Here is a 16139-nt window from a genome sequence, read left to right on the forward strand (position 1 = left end):
CTTAAGCTTCTTGAGGGATGGAGCCACACTGGGGACTCTGTGGGTGGCAAGTTAGATAATTGGCAGAGGCAGCAGGTAGAACAGCCTCAGTGAGTGGCAGCCCCATGCTACTGGGCCAGTGCAGAGCCCCCATCCCTGCCATAGTGACTGCTCCACTCAGGGGTCCATTGCTCTAGCACTGGGGCAGCTAAAGGCAGAGGCTGACCACCATCCGTGAAGGGAGGTCATCCTGTCCACCGGGCCACCAAGTGCATCCTGTAAGGAATATGCTTCCTGGTGAACACGGATGTGAGACGTAAACATCTTCACACTGATGCCCACTCCGTCAGCCCCTCCGCATGCCTCTTCCCTCATCTTCCTGTAGTGCTTCTTTCAGGCCCCTGACCAGCCAGCCAGTGATTCACTGCTGCTCAGAAGCATATATCTCCATCTTCGGCTACTTCTCACTCCATCAAATGCTCACAACTGAAATTCCTGCTCAGAGCTCTGCCCACCAGGAGGACTTTGCTTCTATACTGCATTTTAAGGCCACCACTGCCTAGGGCTTTAGTGTGGCTGCAGTCCACTTGCAGCTCACACCATCATACCAGTGAGCTGATCCATTCGTGAAGCAGGCCAAGAGATGTTCTTTCTCCATCATCCATCATTGGGAAGTCCTCACAAGACCAGAAGTGTGAGCTGCAGGAGAGGCATCAGTACAACAGAATCCGTGACATGGGCCACCTCTGAGCCACCTGCTTGTATGACCCATTTGTGCCCGCTGAACTTCCTCAGGCCTGTACGTACCATTTCCACCATGGGTCCACACGGTTCACTATGGTGCCTGCCTGACCTTGTTATGACTTGATGGACCTAACGATACCAGGCTCATGATAGGCAGCGCCTGTCTCACAATCACGTGGTGCCTGTCCACTGGTCAGTGTCTACCGAAGCCCAGGAGTTGCTTTTTGAAGGAATAGTTCCTTCATGCAACAGGAATGGCCTAGAGGACTGTACCATGCATCTCCTATCAGGGTTTGCCAGAGACTCTGCCCAACATCCCTGTCTCATGGGACATCTCTAACCCTACAGCCAAGTGGCAGAGCAACTTGTCCTGCAGTCTGGTGCTAAGGCAGAGGCCCCTCTTCCTCTGGGCCTCACTTGCAATTGTTAGACCCCTGACTGCTAAATAAATTGGCATAGTATTCTCAGTGTAGCATATACTTCCCAAATCCAAAGGACCCATCAAACATGTGTACCTTGCTTAGCAAGGAGGAGTATAAGGTGCAATAACCTGTTCTTTACCTCAGAAGGAATGTGCCAGCATGCCTCAGACCTAGACTCCCTGAAACCTTTACCTATGTAGCAGGCTCCTAAATCTTTGTAGACTTTATCTCCTTATCCTCTGGCATATATGTATTTCTTTATTTGGCTGCACTGGGTCTTAATTGCAGCATGTGGACTCTTAGCTGCCCCATGTGCGATCTGGTTTCTAGTTTCCCAGGGGTCGAATCCAGGCCTCCTGAATAGGGAGCACGGCGTCTCAGCCAGAGGACCACCAGCGAAGTCCCACGTATGTGCCTTATTAGGATATTCAGAGTAACACCATATTTCTGTTTACCAGGTCCAAGTAACGTGATGTCATCAACACAGTAGACCAAAGTGATGTTCTGCAGAAGGTCAGGATGACGAAGTCTTTGTAGACTACACTGTGATAGAGAGGAGGAGAGTTACCATCATCTCAAGGCATGACCATGAATATGGCTGCTCTCCCCACATACACCAGAAATGCTCTTGGTTCTCCTTACTAATGGGGATTGAAAAGAGCATATGGACAGACCTAACATGATCTAGCATGATCCAAATGGTTTCAACAGATACTTAATACAGGCAGATTCAATGGGGGCTATAATGGGAGCCATCACCTCTGTATCCTTTAAGTCTTTCACAGAGACATTAACTTCTGAGCTCAAGTAAATTGCCAACCTACAGATTCAGGAACTAAATAAGCAGTTCTAGTTTTAAGCTACTAAATTTGGGACATGGTTGTCATGTAGCAAAAGCTGCACTGGATATGCAGGCTGGGAATATAAAGAGCGATCTGAACAGGGCATATAGATTTAGGAGACAGAAGATGGGAAGCGAAGTCAAGGCAGTGGGTGAGACTATCCTGAGAAGTCATGTAGAGAACAGCTTGAGACCCCCAGAGTCAACATTACCAAACTAAGTTCAGTGATTCCTACCTCAGAAAACGGCACCTTCGTGACTTCCCTGGTGGTCCAGTTGCTAAGACTCCAAGCTCCCAACACAAGGGGCTTGGGTTCAATCCCTGCTCAGCGAACTAGGATCCCTCAGGCCCTAACTAGGAGTTCCAGTGTCACCACTAAAGATCCCATATGCCGCAACTAAGATCTGGTGCAGCCAAATAAATAAATGTAAATATAAATAAATATTTTTAAAAAATAAAAGAAAATAGCACCATATACCCAGGCAGCAAGCTGGACGTCATGCCTTTCATGACCTGGCCCCACCAACGTCAGCTCTCTCCTGCAGGCACCTTACACTCCAGCAAAACAGACTGCCCGATGCTCTTCACATGTGCTATGCATGCTTTCCTCCCAGCACCGTGTGGCTCTGTCCATGCACTTTCTTCTATCAGGAATATTCTCGCTAGTCCCGTTCTCATATATTTACCTGCCATTTCACCCTCATAGGTCACGACTTCTGGGCAGCCTTCCCTGACAACCCCTGAGCAGAAGGTAGATTCTCCTCATCCCAAATCATGGAACACACATCACAGAGATGATTGCTTTCTCTCTGCCAGCCCTTCACATCCTCCCCATCTGCCTCTGTGACCCTGAAGGGTGTGGACTGTGCCTTTTATGTTTATTTATAATCAAGAACAGAGTGTCTCTCTGGGAACAAATAAATCTAAACAGCATTCTGCTTGGTGTGGGGAGAGTTCAGAATGGCCAGTCTGTGAGAATGACAAGTTTGATGATTTTTTTCCTCTCTTTTTTCTATAGAGTGAATAGCAATCACTGTTTATGGTTAATGTAACACTCATTCTCAAACCACTTTTCCTTTGTCTCGTTAACTATAGAGGCTGGAAAACCTCAATTGTTTTCTCAGGCTCCTTTATATTTAGCATGGCTAATATGGTAAAGCAAAAGTCTACTAGAGGCTTCTGGGAAAGTTTTTGCTTTTCTGATCAAAAGGACACATGAGCTGGCTTCATTTCTACCACCCATCTTCTTGCTGAGAATACAATGGTGAAGCCTGAGACTTTGTCAGCCACCTTGCACCATGAGGCAACCAGCCAGCCCATTACGGGGGATGGAGTGAAAAGTTGCCATGAGTCTGAGCTTTTGATGGCATCTTAGAAGCGCTGGCCCCAGCTTTGGACTTCCTGCCTCCATATCTCTCCATATGAGAGACAATTAAGTAATCTGATTGCTTAAGACACAGCTTGTCGGGTGTTCTTGGTAGAGCAGAAAGCAGTCCTAACTGAGACAGAATACACAGAGCAGCAGGAACTAACTGCCAGAAGAGAGCTCCGAGTCAAGGTGGTGCTGGAACCAGTGTTAAAGATAAACCTATCAACCAAGGAATGCAGAGGGTGGTTGTTTTTCAGTTCAGCTCCTGGTTCTGTGGGGGAGTCTTGGAAACAAGAGATGTAGCCTCTGTTCTTAAAGTGTTTACAGTTAAGTGGGAGGCAGTGATGAAATACCACACTGAACAGCATGCAGTCAAGAGCCAGATCTTTATAAAGCTCAGAGGAGAGGAGGCTTAGTGCAGGGGAAGTGGCTCAGAAGGGGAAGGTTTCCTGGAGGCTGAGGGCCTTGAACCTCAGAAGATCAGTGGGATTTGCTGACATCATTAGCCCGTCTGTGACCTGTGCCACCAGGAGTGAGGATGCTGTAGCGGGAAACATGATGACAAGGCCCCCTGCTCCCTGCCCCCCACCCCACCCCCGGCCTTCTGGTTCTCCATACAAGGGGTTTAGGAAGATGCTTTTCTCCCTCTCAGATTTATTTATTTAACACGTATTTATTGAGACTTTGGGCTTCCCTGGTAGCTGAGCTGGTAAAGAATTCGCCTGCAAAGCGAAGACCCTGGTTCGATTCCTGGTTCTGGAAGATCCCCGGAGAAGGAATAGGCTACCCACTCCAGTATTCTTGGGCTTCCCTGATAGTCAGTAAAGAATCCACCTGCAATGTGGGAGACCTGGCTTTCATCCTAGGTTGGGAAGATCCCCTGGAGGAGGGCACAGCAACCCACTCCAGTATTCTTGCCTGGAGAGTCCGCATGGACAAAGGAGCCTGGCAGGCTACAGATCATGGGGTCACAACGAGTTGGACAAGACTGAGCGACTAGGCACTCTGAGCCTTTACCGTGGATGAGGAACAGTCTCGGGTGCTACGGAATCACCTGTGAGCAGCACACATACAGTACCGGACCCCAGAGAGTTTCTGTTCCAGTGAGGTAGGCGGGTGACAAATAGAAGGAAAACTCAGGGCTAGAGGGGCAGGCTGAACAAACTCAGTCCCTTTTTTTAGGCCTCTGCCTTTCCAGATTGGTTACACATCTGGTTCCTTGGCCCAAGTGACTCATTTGGCAACCCTGCTTCCTGGAGGAAATACTGGCCAGGGAGCCCCGTGGGAGCTTCTGTGGGGCCTCTGTGCCCAGACCTCCCCTGTGTTGCTGCAGCCTGCAAGCCTCTGCCATCCCTTTACTTCTTTCTTTTCTTGCCAGAACTATCTTATTTATTATAAAGATACACCATGAAGAACAGACCTGACCATACACTGAAACCTGGAATGGTCCATGCCAAAATGTACAATACCATACATTAAAGTGCAATTCTTTTCTTCCAACCAAGCAAATCACCCTGCACCCCCACCACCACCTCCCTTTCTGGGGTTTTTCTTTGTTGGTTTGGTTTTTTGACCCTGTCACATGGCATCTGTTCCCTGCCGCCTGCATTGGAAGTGCAGAGTCTCAACCACTGGACTGCCAGGGAAGTCTCATTTTTTTGTTTTTGCTTTTTAGTTTTTTTGCCCACCTGTGATTCATGGGGTCTCAAAGAGTCGGACACGACTGAGCAACTGATCTGATCTGATCTTTCTACATCACATGTATATCATGTGCTGGAGCTCAGCTTCATACCCCCTCATTCTTCCTGACAGACTATGCCATCGCCCCAGCCAACACAGTCTGGCCACACCATCTTGCTCCCCAGGGAAAAGCAGTCATCCCTCCCCCGACCTAAGGGGCCCCTCACTTCCTCCTCTCCCTGGGAAGCCCTCCTACTCATCCAGAGCTGAGTGATCACACAGTCGATCATCCCAAACTGGGACACAGTGAAGAAAGGGGGCACCGTGGGCAATCACATCAGACAACAGGCAGACCAAGGCCCGTGTGGACCTGTCCAGAGGAGGTCAGGTGCTCTGGACAGCCTCTTTGGGAAATGGTGAGGTAAAAGACAAACTGTTCTGTGGAAATCTGGGAGATATCAATAGAGTTTCACAAAAACAAAAAGAAACTAAAAATTTCACATTGAAATGATTTTGAGAAACTCTGAGTTAACCCAAGATTAGTAGGTAGGAGTATTCTTGCCTGGAGAATTCCATGGACAGAGGAGCCTGGCAGGCTGTACAGTCCATGGGGTCACAGAGTCAGACACGACTGAGCGACTCACACTTTACACTTATGTATTGGTAAGAATGCAGCATGCCAGTCTTCCAAGCTGATTTGACCATGGAATTCTTGTGCAGAGAGCATCTCATGGAAGTCACATACCTTCAGAAACATTGTCCTAGGCAAATGGAATTGTTCCCAGATTATGTCTTATCTCTGTCCTAGTATTTAGTATTAAGATAAGAAATCACCAGGACAGAGACCGGCTTATTCTCAGGTCTGCCTCTTTCCATCTGGGTAGTATTTTGCACCAGGATGATGTTGGCTGCAAGTATTGTCACCCTGCTTATTTAACTTCTATGCAGAGTACATCATGAGAAATGCTGGGTTGAAAGAAGCACAAGCTGGAATCAAGATTGCCAGGAGAAATATCAATAACCTCAGATATGCAGAGGACACCACCCTTATGGCAGAAAGTGAAGAGGAACTCAAAAGCCTCTTGATGAAAGTGAAAGAGGAGAGTGAAAAAGTTGGCTTAAAGCTCAACATTCAGAAAATGAAGATCATGGCATCCGGTCCCATCACTTCATGGGAAATAGATGGGGAAACAGTGGAAACAGTAGCAGACTTTATTTTTCTGGGCTCCAAAATCACTGCAGATGGTGATTGCAGCCATGAAATTAAAAGACACTTCCTCCTTGGAAGGAAAGTTATGACCAACCTAGATAGCATATTCAAAAGCAGAGACATTACTTTGCCAACAAAGGTACGTCTAGTCAAGGCTATGGTTTTTCCTGTGGTCATGTATGGATGTGAGAGTTGGACTGTGAAGAAAGCTGAGTGCTGAAGAATTGATGCTTTTGAATTGTGGTGTTGGAGAAGACTCCTGAGAGTCCCTTGGACTGCAAGGAGATCCAACCAGTCCATCCTGAAGGAGATCAGTCCTGGATGTTCATTGGAAGGACTGATGCTGAGGCTGAAACTCCAATACTTTGGCCACCTCATGCAAAGAGTTGACTCATTGGAAAAGACCCTGATGCTGGGAGGGATTGGGGGCAGGAGGAGAAGGGGATGACAGAGGATGAGATGGCTGGATGGCATCACTGACTCGATGGACATGAGTTTGGGTAAACTCTGGGAGTTGGTGGTAGGCAGGGAGGCCTGGCGTGCTGCAATTCATGGGGTCACAAAGAGTCGGACACGACTGAGCAACTGAATTGAACTGAACTGAACTGAACAGATATCAGTGGACATTGTAGTTTATCACTCTCATAGCAACAACTCCTGAGCTAAGCATTTCCAGCCCAGCAGCGTCCTCAAGGACCCAGGTGTTTTCCATGTCTTCTCCCTGCCATCTTCAGTTGTTGCTTATCTCCTCTCATGGTCACAGGATGGCCACAGCAACCCCAAGCATAGCACATAGAAACAAAGACACCCAGCAAAGAAGGGCGTGTCCTCCCATATATGCCTTTAACATTTATTCTTAGCAAATAGAAGTTTTCCAGATGCCCCACCTCTCTCTCTCCCTCCCTCTCTCCGCACCCTTCCCCCACTCCCCCCCCCAACACCTGTAGAAGTTTCTTCCTCAGGTCTCAGTGGCCAAGCAGGGTGACCAACCAACCCAGTCTGCCCAGGACTGATGTGTTTCCTGGGAATCAGCACTAATAATACTAAAACCAGGGCATTCCAGGGCAACTTGAAGGGAGTTCACACCTGGGTCGAAATGGACCCTGCTGCTGCTGCTGCTGCTGCTAAGTCGCTTCAGTCATGTCCGACTCTGTGCGACCCCATAGACGGCAGCCCACCAGGCTCCCCCGTCCCTGGGATTCTCCAGGCAAGAACACTGGAGTGGTTTGCCATTTCCTTCTCCAATGCGTGAAAGTGATAAGTGAAAGTGAAGTCACTCAGTCATGTCCGACTCTTTGAGACCCCATGGACTGTAGCCTACCAGGCTCCTCGGTCCATGGGATTTTCCAGGCAAGAGTACTGGAGTGGGGTGCCATTGCCTTCTCTGGAAATGGACCCTATGAGTGCCTAAATCAATGATTGGATAGGGGAATGGACTTACAGGATTAGTTTGGACTAATCAGGATTTACACCCTGAAACAAGAGAGGAAGCCAGCTTTCCTGAGTGTGGAAAGATGAAACCTACTTCCTTATACTGATAATTCCCTCCTCATGATGCTGTAGGAAGGATTAGACAGAATGACATGATGACAGTGCCTTACACAGAGAACCAATAATAGCATCTTTTCATTAAGCACTTACTGTATGTCAAGCGCTGTGCTAAAAGCATTACATGTGTTGTCACCACATCCATACAACTTTCTAGGAGATAGGGACATAAATCCCATTTTACAGAGGTTTCTGAGTCACCAAAGAATTTAAGTGATTTTCCCAAGATCATACAACTGACAAAGCTTACAGCCAGGTCTCGAAGCCAAATCTGTCTAACCTGATGGCCATCTTAATCTCTCCACCCCACCGCCTGGTAGAGCTGTGCACCAAATGCTAATTTCCTTCCCTTTAATCTCCAGCACCTGGCACAGGGCCCAGCATACAGCAAGAACATTAAATATTTTTTTAATAAGTAAATGGTAACAGCTGACATCCCTCAACCATAGAGGTTTACAAAGAACTTTTTCCTGAATTTAGGATTTTCTTCTTCAAATCCAGTCCTCTTGCAGAGATCCTCCTCCCAGCAAATGGCACCACCATCTATCCATTTGCACAACCAGAAGAGTGGAAGTCACCATCAATCCATGTCTCTCCATCCCACACATCAAATACAACCCATCTCCAAGGCTGTCTCTCAGACCTACGCATTTCTGTCCATCCTCTGCTGGTGTCATGTTCTCACCTGAACTGCTGTCAGAGCTCCCTCACTGTTCTGCACTGAAGCTATCCTCTGGGCGTTTCCCCATGCCGCAGCCAGAGTGGGTGTCTCCATTTCCCACCAGGTCACCTGCCTGCTGAAAACCCTTAATGCCCATTCACTGGGCACAAAGCCCAAACTCCCTGACACAGCATGGCCTCTATCTGCCTCCATCATCTGGTCTTACATATGATCCCCTTCCCTCTCATAATCCCTCAGCCACCACCTCCATTGGCCTTGTTGAAGTCTCTCCTTCTTGTGTGTTTCCTCTAGCCATGGGATTTCCGCTCATGCTGCTCCCTCCCCTCTGTGGCTAGTTAACTGTTACTCACCTGAGGTCTGAGCCCAGCCTCCTTCTTTTTGTTAAGACCCGGCTGACCACCATGACCAGGTCAAACCCCACCCTACCCTCCCTTCAGAGCAGCATCTACTTTTCCTTAATGGCCCGGTTGACACTCTTACAGGTCTACATTTGCTTGTGAATTTGTTAGCAAATCAGGTCCTTGGACTCTTTAATCAGTAGAGTTGATGAGAGGCCAGATGAGGAATTCAAGCAAGGCTTGGTTGGGACCTGTGTGACAGCACAATGGATCAAAAATAAGTAACAGCTGCTCTTGCTCGCTCTCCAAGGAGTGAAGGCCTGTTCCTTAAATGGGGTGAGGGTAGGGGCAGGCTCAGGGGTGGGCCAAAGGAGTGACTTTTAGGTGGTCTGCCCACCCCCTTGGTGGTGCTGTGTGCAGGGATCATGGTGTAGTTCCTGCTTTAGCTCCTGGCACCTCCCAGCTGGCAGCTGGTTTATGGCCTTTTTGTAGCTTGTTGTTCCTGATTGCCCCAACTGCACATGCTCGTAGTAGCTTTTAGTCCCTTATATTTTCTTTGCATTCTGTTGTTCAAGGAGAACTTTATCCAGGTGCAAGCACTCCAGTAAGGGGTCCCAGGCCCCAGCCTGTCTCAGTTTGATTGACTAGTCCTCTACAAGCTTGTTATCTGGTTCTGTTACTCCTTCTGCAGCCTTTCCAATGCCCAGCCAGGGATGGCACATAGTCTGTTTTGTGTGCTTGTTTAATTAATTAGTTGATTAATCAACAAATTAATGTTTCACCCACCTTACTGTGAGATCCCTTAGGGAAGGGTCTTGTTGTAAATTCTCTGTCTCCCCTGCCCCCTAGCAGCCAGCACAGGGCTGGGCAAGTGTGTACCGAACACTCTGAGCAATCGTGACCACATGGCTTACAGGGACGGGAGTGCTTATCAGAAACAACCATAAGGGAGTGAGGCAAGGAGGACAGGAGAGGAGAAAGAACTGAGGACAGATGTGGCCTAGAGGGGCCCAAGCCTTGCCTGGTACAGAAGAAAGGGTCTGGAGCATAAATCATGGACTGTACTGAAGAGCTGTCCCACTTTGAGTGTCTTCAGTGATTTGGTGTCCTGTCAGGTGGCCCCAAGACACAAAGCTAGAAAATGATGGTCAGCTATGTCCCCTCCTCCCTCCAGTCCACCTGCTCCCTGTGAGCTGAGGTACCGTGTCCCCTGCTTCATTCATTGTATCTTTTCCTTGGGCTGCCACAACAAAGTACCATAAATGAGGAGGCTTCAAACAAAAGAAATGTATTCTCTCATGATTCTAGAGGCTAGAAGTTGTAAAACACAGTGTTGGCAGGACCTTGCTCTCTCTAGAGGCTCTAGGGGGTGGACTTTCCTTATCTCTCTCCTGGCTTCTGTGGTTGCTGGCAATCCTTGATGTTGCTCGGCTATGGCAGCATCACTCCAGTCTCTCTGCCTCTGTCTTTGCGTGGCCTTTCTCCTATGTGTCTCTGTGTCCAATTTCTTTGTTCTCATAAGAACCTCATCCTAACTTAATCTCATCCCCAAAGGCCCTCTATCCAAATAAGATCATATTCACAAGTACTGAGGGTTGGGAGTTGAATATATATTTGGGGGACACAATTCAATATACTAACCCTAAAGCCACAGTTACCTCTTTCAAACTCCTTTTTTTAAAGGAGTGTGTGCCAGCACACAGGACCTTAGTTGCAGTACGCAGGATCTAGTTCCCTAACCAAGGATCGAATCTGGGTCCCCTGCGTTGGGAGGGTGGAGTCTTAACCACTGGACCACCAGGGAAGTCCCACCTCTCTCAAACTCTTTTGAACCTGCCCTTTCTGGATCTGAGGCTGAAGTCTTCTGCCTGAGACCCTTCTGCTGACTGCTCAATTCAGTTCAGTTGCTCAGTCATGTCCGACTCTTTGCAACCCCATGGACTATGCAGCACGCCAGGCTTCCCTGTCCATCACCAACTCCTGGAGCTTACTCAAACTCATGTCCATTGAGTCAGTGATGCCATCCAACCATCTCATCCTCTGTCATCCCCTTCTTCTTCCGTCTTCAATCTTTCCCAGCATCAGGGTCTTTTCAAACAAGTCAGGTGGCCAAAGTATTGGAGTTTCAGCTTCAGCATCAGTCCTTCCAATGAATATTCAGAACTGATTTCCTTTATGATTGACTGGTTGGATCTCCTTGCAGTCCAAGGGACTCTCAAGAGTCTTCTCCAACACCACAGTTCCAAAGCATCAATGCTTCGGCGCTCGGTTTTCTTTATAGTCCAACTCTCACATCCATATATGTCTACTGGAAAAACCATAGCTTTGACTAGATGGACCTTGGTCGGCAAAGTAATGTGTCTGCTTTTTAATATGCTGTCTAGGTTGGTCATAACTTTTCTTCCAAGGAGTAAGCGTCTTTTAATTTCATGGCTGCAGTCACCATCTGCAGTGATATTGGAGCATCCCAAAATAAAGTGTGTTACTGTTGCCATTGTTTCCCCATCTATTTGCCATGAAGTGATGGGACCAGATGCCATGATCTTAGTTTTCTGAATGTTGAGTTTTAAGCCAACCTTTTCACTCTCCTCTTTCACTTTCACCAAGAGGTTCTTTAGTTCATTTTCTGCCATAAGGGTGGTATCATCTGCATATCTGAGGTTATTGATATTTCTCCCGGCAATCTTGATTCCAGCGTGTGCTTCATCCAGCCCAGCATTTCTCATGATGTACTCTGCATAGAAGTACATGTACATTCTGCATGGCAATATACAGCCTTGACATACTCCTTTCCCTATTTGGAGCCAGTCTGCTGTTCCATGTCCAGTTCTAACTGTTGCTTCTTGACCTGCATACAGATTTCTCAGGAGGCAGGTCAGGTGGTCTGGTATTCCCATCTCTTGAAGAATTTTCCACAGTTTATTGTGATCCACACAGTCAAAGGCTTTGGTGTAGTCAATAAGCAGAAGTAGATTTTTTCTGGAACTCTTTTGCTTTTTTGATGATCCAACAGATGTTGGCAATTTGATCTCTGGCTCCTCTGCCTTTTCTAAACCAGCTTGACTATCTGGAAGTTCGTGGTTCATGTGCCATTGAAGCCTGGCTTGGAGAATTTTGAGCATTACTTTGCTAGTGTATGAGATGACTGCAATTGTACAGTAGTTTGAACATTCTTTGGCATTGTCTTTCTTTGGGATTGGAATGAAAATCGATCTTTTCCAGTCCTGTGGCCACACTGCTGAGTTTTCAGATTTGCTGGCATATTGAGTGCAGCACTTTCATAGCATCATCTTTTAGGATTTGAAATAGCTCAACTGGAATTCCATAACCTCCACTAGCTTTGTTTGTAGTGATGCTTCCTAAGGCCCACTTGACTTTGCATTCCAGGATGTCTGGCTCTAGGTGAGTGATCACACCATTGTGGTTATCTGGGTCATGAAGATCTTTTTTGTATAGTTCTTCTGTATATTCTTACCACCTCCTCTTAATATCTTCTGCTTCTGTTAGGTCCATACCATTTCTGTCCTTTATTGTGCCCATCTTTGCATGAAATGTTCCCTTGGTATCTCTAATTTTCTTGAAGAGATCTCTAGTCTTTCCCATTTTATTATTTTCCTTTATTTCTTTGCATTGATCACTGAGGAAGGCTTTCTTATCTCTCCTTGCTATTCTTTGGAACTCTGCATTCAAATGGGTATATCTTTCCTTTTCTCCTTTGCCTTTGCATCTTTTCTTTTCTCAGCTATTTGTAAGGCCTTGTCAGACAACCATTTTTCCTTTTTGCATTTCTTTTTCTTGGGGATGATCTTGATCAATGCCTCCTATACAATGTCACAAACCTCCATCCATAGTTCTTCAGGCACTCTGTCAGATCTAATCCCTTGAATCTATTTGTCACTTCCACTGTATAATCATAAGGGATTTGATTTAGGTCATACCTGAATGGTCTAGTGGTTTTCCCTACTTTCTTCCATTAAGTCTAAATTTGACAATAAGGAGTTCATGATCTGAGCCACAATCAGCTCATGGTCTTGTTTTTGCTGACTGTATAGAGCTTCTCCATCTTTGGCTGCAAAGAATATAATCAACCTGATTTTGGTATTGACCATCTGGTGATGTCCATGTGTAGAATCTTCTCTTGTGTTGTTAGAAGAGGGTGTTTGCTATGACCAGTGTGTTCTCTTGGCAAAACTTTATTAGCCTTTGACCTGCTTTGTTTTGTACTCCAAGGCCAAATTTGCCTGTGACTCCAGGTAGCTCTTGACTTCCTACTTTTGCATTCCAGTCCCCTATAATGAAAAGGACATCTTTTTTGAGTGTTAGTTCTAGAAGGTCTTATAGGTCTTCATAGAACTGTTCAATTTCAGCTTGTTCAGTATTACTGGTCAGGGCATAGACTTGGATTACTATGATATTGAATGATTTGCCTTGGAAATGAACAGAGATCATTCTGTCGTTTTTGAGACTGCATCCAAGTACTACATTTTGGACTCTTTTGTTGACTATGATGGCTACTCCATTTCTTCTAAGGGATTCTTGCCCAGTAGATATAATGGTCATCTGTGTTAAATTCACCCATTCCAGTCCATTTTAGTTCACTGATTCCTAGAATGTCGACGTTCACTCTTGCCATCTCCTGTTTGACCACTTCCAATTTGCCTTGATTCATGGACCTAACCTTCCAGGTTCCTATGCAATATTGCTCTTTATAGCATTGGACTTTACTTTCATCACCAGTCACATCCACAACTGCGTGTTGCTTTTGCTTTGGCTCTGTCTCTTCATTCTTTCTGGAGTTATTTCTCCATTGATCTCCAGTAGCATATTGGGCACCTACCAACCTGGGGAGTTCCTCTTTCAGTGTCATACTTTTTGCCTTTTCACACTGTTCATGGGGTTCTCAAGGCAAGAATACTGAAGTGGTTTGCCATTCTCTCCTCCAATACAGCACATTTTGTCAGAACTCTCTACCATGACCCATCCATCTTGGGTGGCCCTACACAGCATGGCTTATAGTTTCATTGAGTTAGACAAGGCTATGATCCATGTGATCAGATTGGTTAGTTTTTTGTGATTGTGGCTTTCATTCTGTCTGCCCTCTGATGGAGAAGGATAAGAGGCCTATGGAAGCTTCCTGATGGGAAGCTTCCTGACTGCTCAGCTTTCGTCAAAGATGAATTCATGCTCCTCATTCCCAGAAATGCACCCTGATAGAGCCCTGCGGTCTCACAGCTGGCAGCTTTGACAGTGGCCAAAGTCTCTCCTGTCTTCTTTTCTCAGTTAATTCTCACGACAGCCTCAGGAAGGTTTACTCTTCTTCCCATTTTATAAATGAGGCCATTGAGACTCAGGGAAGGTAAGTGCCTTGCACAGTCTCACAGGAGGGGACCGACAGAGCAGAGACTTGGTCCAGGTCTGCCTGATGCCAGATACCACGTCCTGTACCACTGTGCTCTACCCTTGATGGTACTTCCCTTGCTTCCCTTGGTAGAACATCTGCCAGTCACTGAGAGGGTCTGGGTAATCCCACCCAGCAACTTAGAAGAGTTGTTAAGAGATAGAAAGTACATAAAACTAGGGGCCTGGCTTTGACTGTTAAGAGGACCTAGGGCTAAGAGGTCACAGGTCTCCTGAAGAGATGAAAACAAAGTACAGTTTGTGGTGACATTTCTTTAGGAGGAAATTTTCCATTGGTGATAGTTTTAAATTGATTTGATGATGATATAATATAAATACAGTTATTTTTCTCTGTCTGACTTCTGTATGCTTACGCTTAGTGAATATTGTTTTGTGTCCTGGAACCTGCTGTTGTTGTAGAAGTCAGTTTGTTTTGATTGATGTTCAGCGCTGGTCATGCAAGCCTGACTCCACTATGAACATGATCTCCTCTTATGGGAAGTCTGACTGTTCGTCATGCTAGCATGGTTTTACTGAGAAGACTATATCCTTCAGTTGAATGTGGTAACTCTTACATGCCCATGATCACTACTGAGATACCCCTCAAGATATGCAGGTCAGCCCCAGACCTATTAGAGGATGCAGTTTCTCAGGTTGGATTTTTAATGCCTAACATTTCCTGGGTGGCTCAGTGGTAAAGAATCTGCCTGCTAATTGCAGAACACCTGGATTCGATCCCTGGGTCAGGAAGATGTCCTGGAGTAGGAAATGGCAACTCACTCCAGTATCATTGACTAGGAAATTCCATGGATAGAAAAGCCTGGCAGGCTATAATCCATGGGGTTGCAAAAGAGTCAAACATGACTTAGTGACTAAACAACATTTCACTTAAGCCATCGATAAATTTTGCTGAGTGCCTACTCTGTCTTAGGCTGTTAGGTACTAGTCACTCCCCTCAGAGAGCTCACTTTTTATTGGGGAAGATGGACAGCCAATGGGATCAGTGCTTCAAGAACCATTAGTTGAGGTTCTTATTTGTCTATACCATAAACCACACAGGATTAAGCAGAAGAGGAGAATTGGGTTCAGTGCTACACAGCATTAAAAGTCAGTGCCAATGCAGCCAGCCAAAATGCTCATCCCCATCAGGGGAATTTTCTAGTGAAAATATCACCATCTTGCCATCTGTTGCTTGGCACCTACATGAGGTGCTAGCTGTTAAAAAACTCCTCCACAGATGTGCCTCAGACACCCAGACACCCGCATCACAGATGCTTTCCAGGTGATATTATCTACCTGCATGCAGCCATCAATGCCCGTAATTTCCTTCCACCTCCACATCTCATTGGGAACACCTTCATATAGGACCCAGGTTACAGGTGAGACCTATGTGGAGTGTGGGAAATGTTAGTTTTCCAGTCTCTATAACACAGGAAGGCTATCTAGAAGGGATTGGGCAATTGGATGTTTATATTTAGGGAAGATATATGGACCAGTGAGCTGGGTCAGCACACACAGGCTTTGCCCAGATGCAGATGAGCCGGTAGACACAGATACAAGAGTGAAGGTTGCTCCCTGAAGCTCCCCTACCTCCTTATACAGGTGTACTTGAAGCCTAATGGTCAAAGCAAGGAGTAAGAAACCTGCCAGGTCAGGGGAACCCCGGCTGCCCACTGGTCCTTCTTTATTCTGTTGGGCTGGAACTCATCTGTTAGGAATATACTTACTATCATGGAGGGACTTCCTTCAGTGGTAAATCCAAACTCCTATTCTGATTTGCAGAAGTCCTAAACAATGAGATACTAAACTGTTCTGTATTAAAATGTCAGTATTGGGACATCTGGTGGTCCAGTGGTTAAGACTCCACAGTTACAATGTAGGGGACATGGGTTCCATCCCTGGTCGGGGATCTAGATCCCACGTGCTGA

The sequence above is a fragment of the Bos grunniens genome, chromosome 15, assembly GCF_055505025.1.
Source record: "Bos grunniens cultivar Pamir isolate PY7600 chromosome 15, Bosgru_T2T1.0, whole genome shotgun sequence".
NCBI classification, from domain to species: Eukaryota; Metazoa; Chordata; class Mammalia; order Artiodactyla; family Bovidae; genus Bos; species Bos grunniens.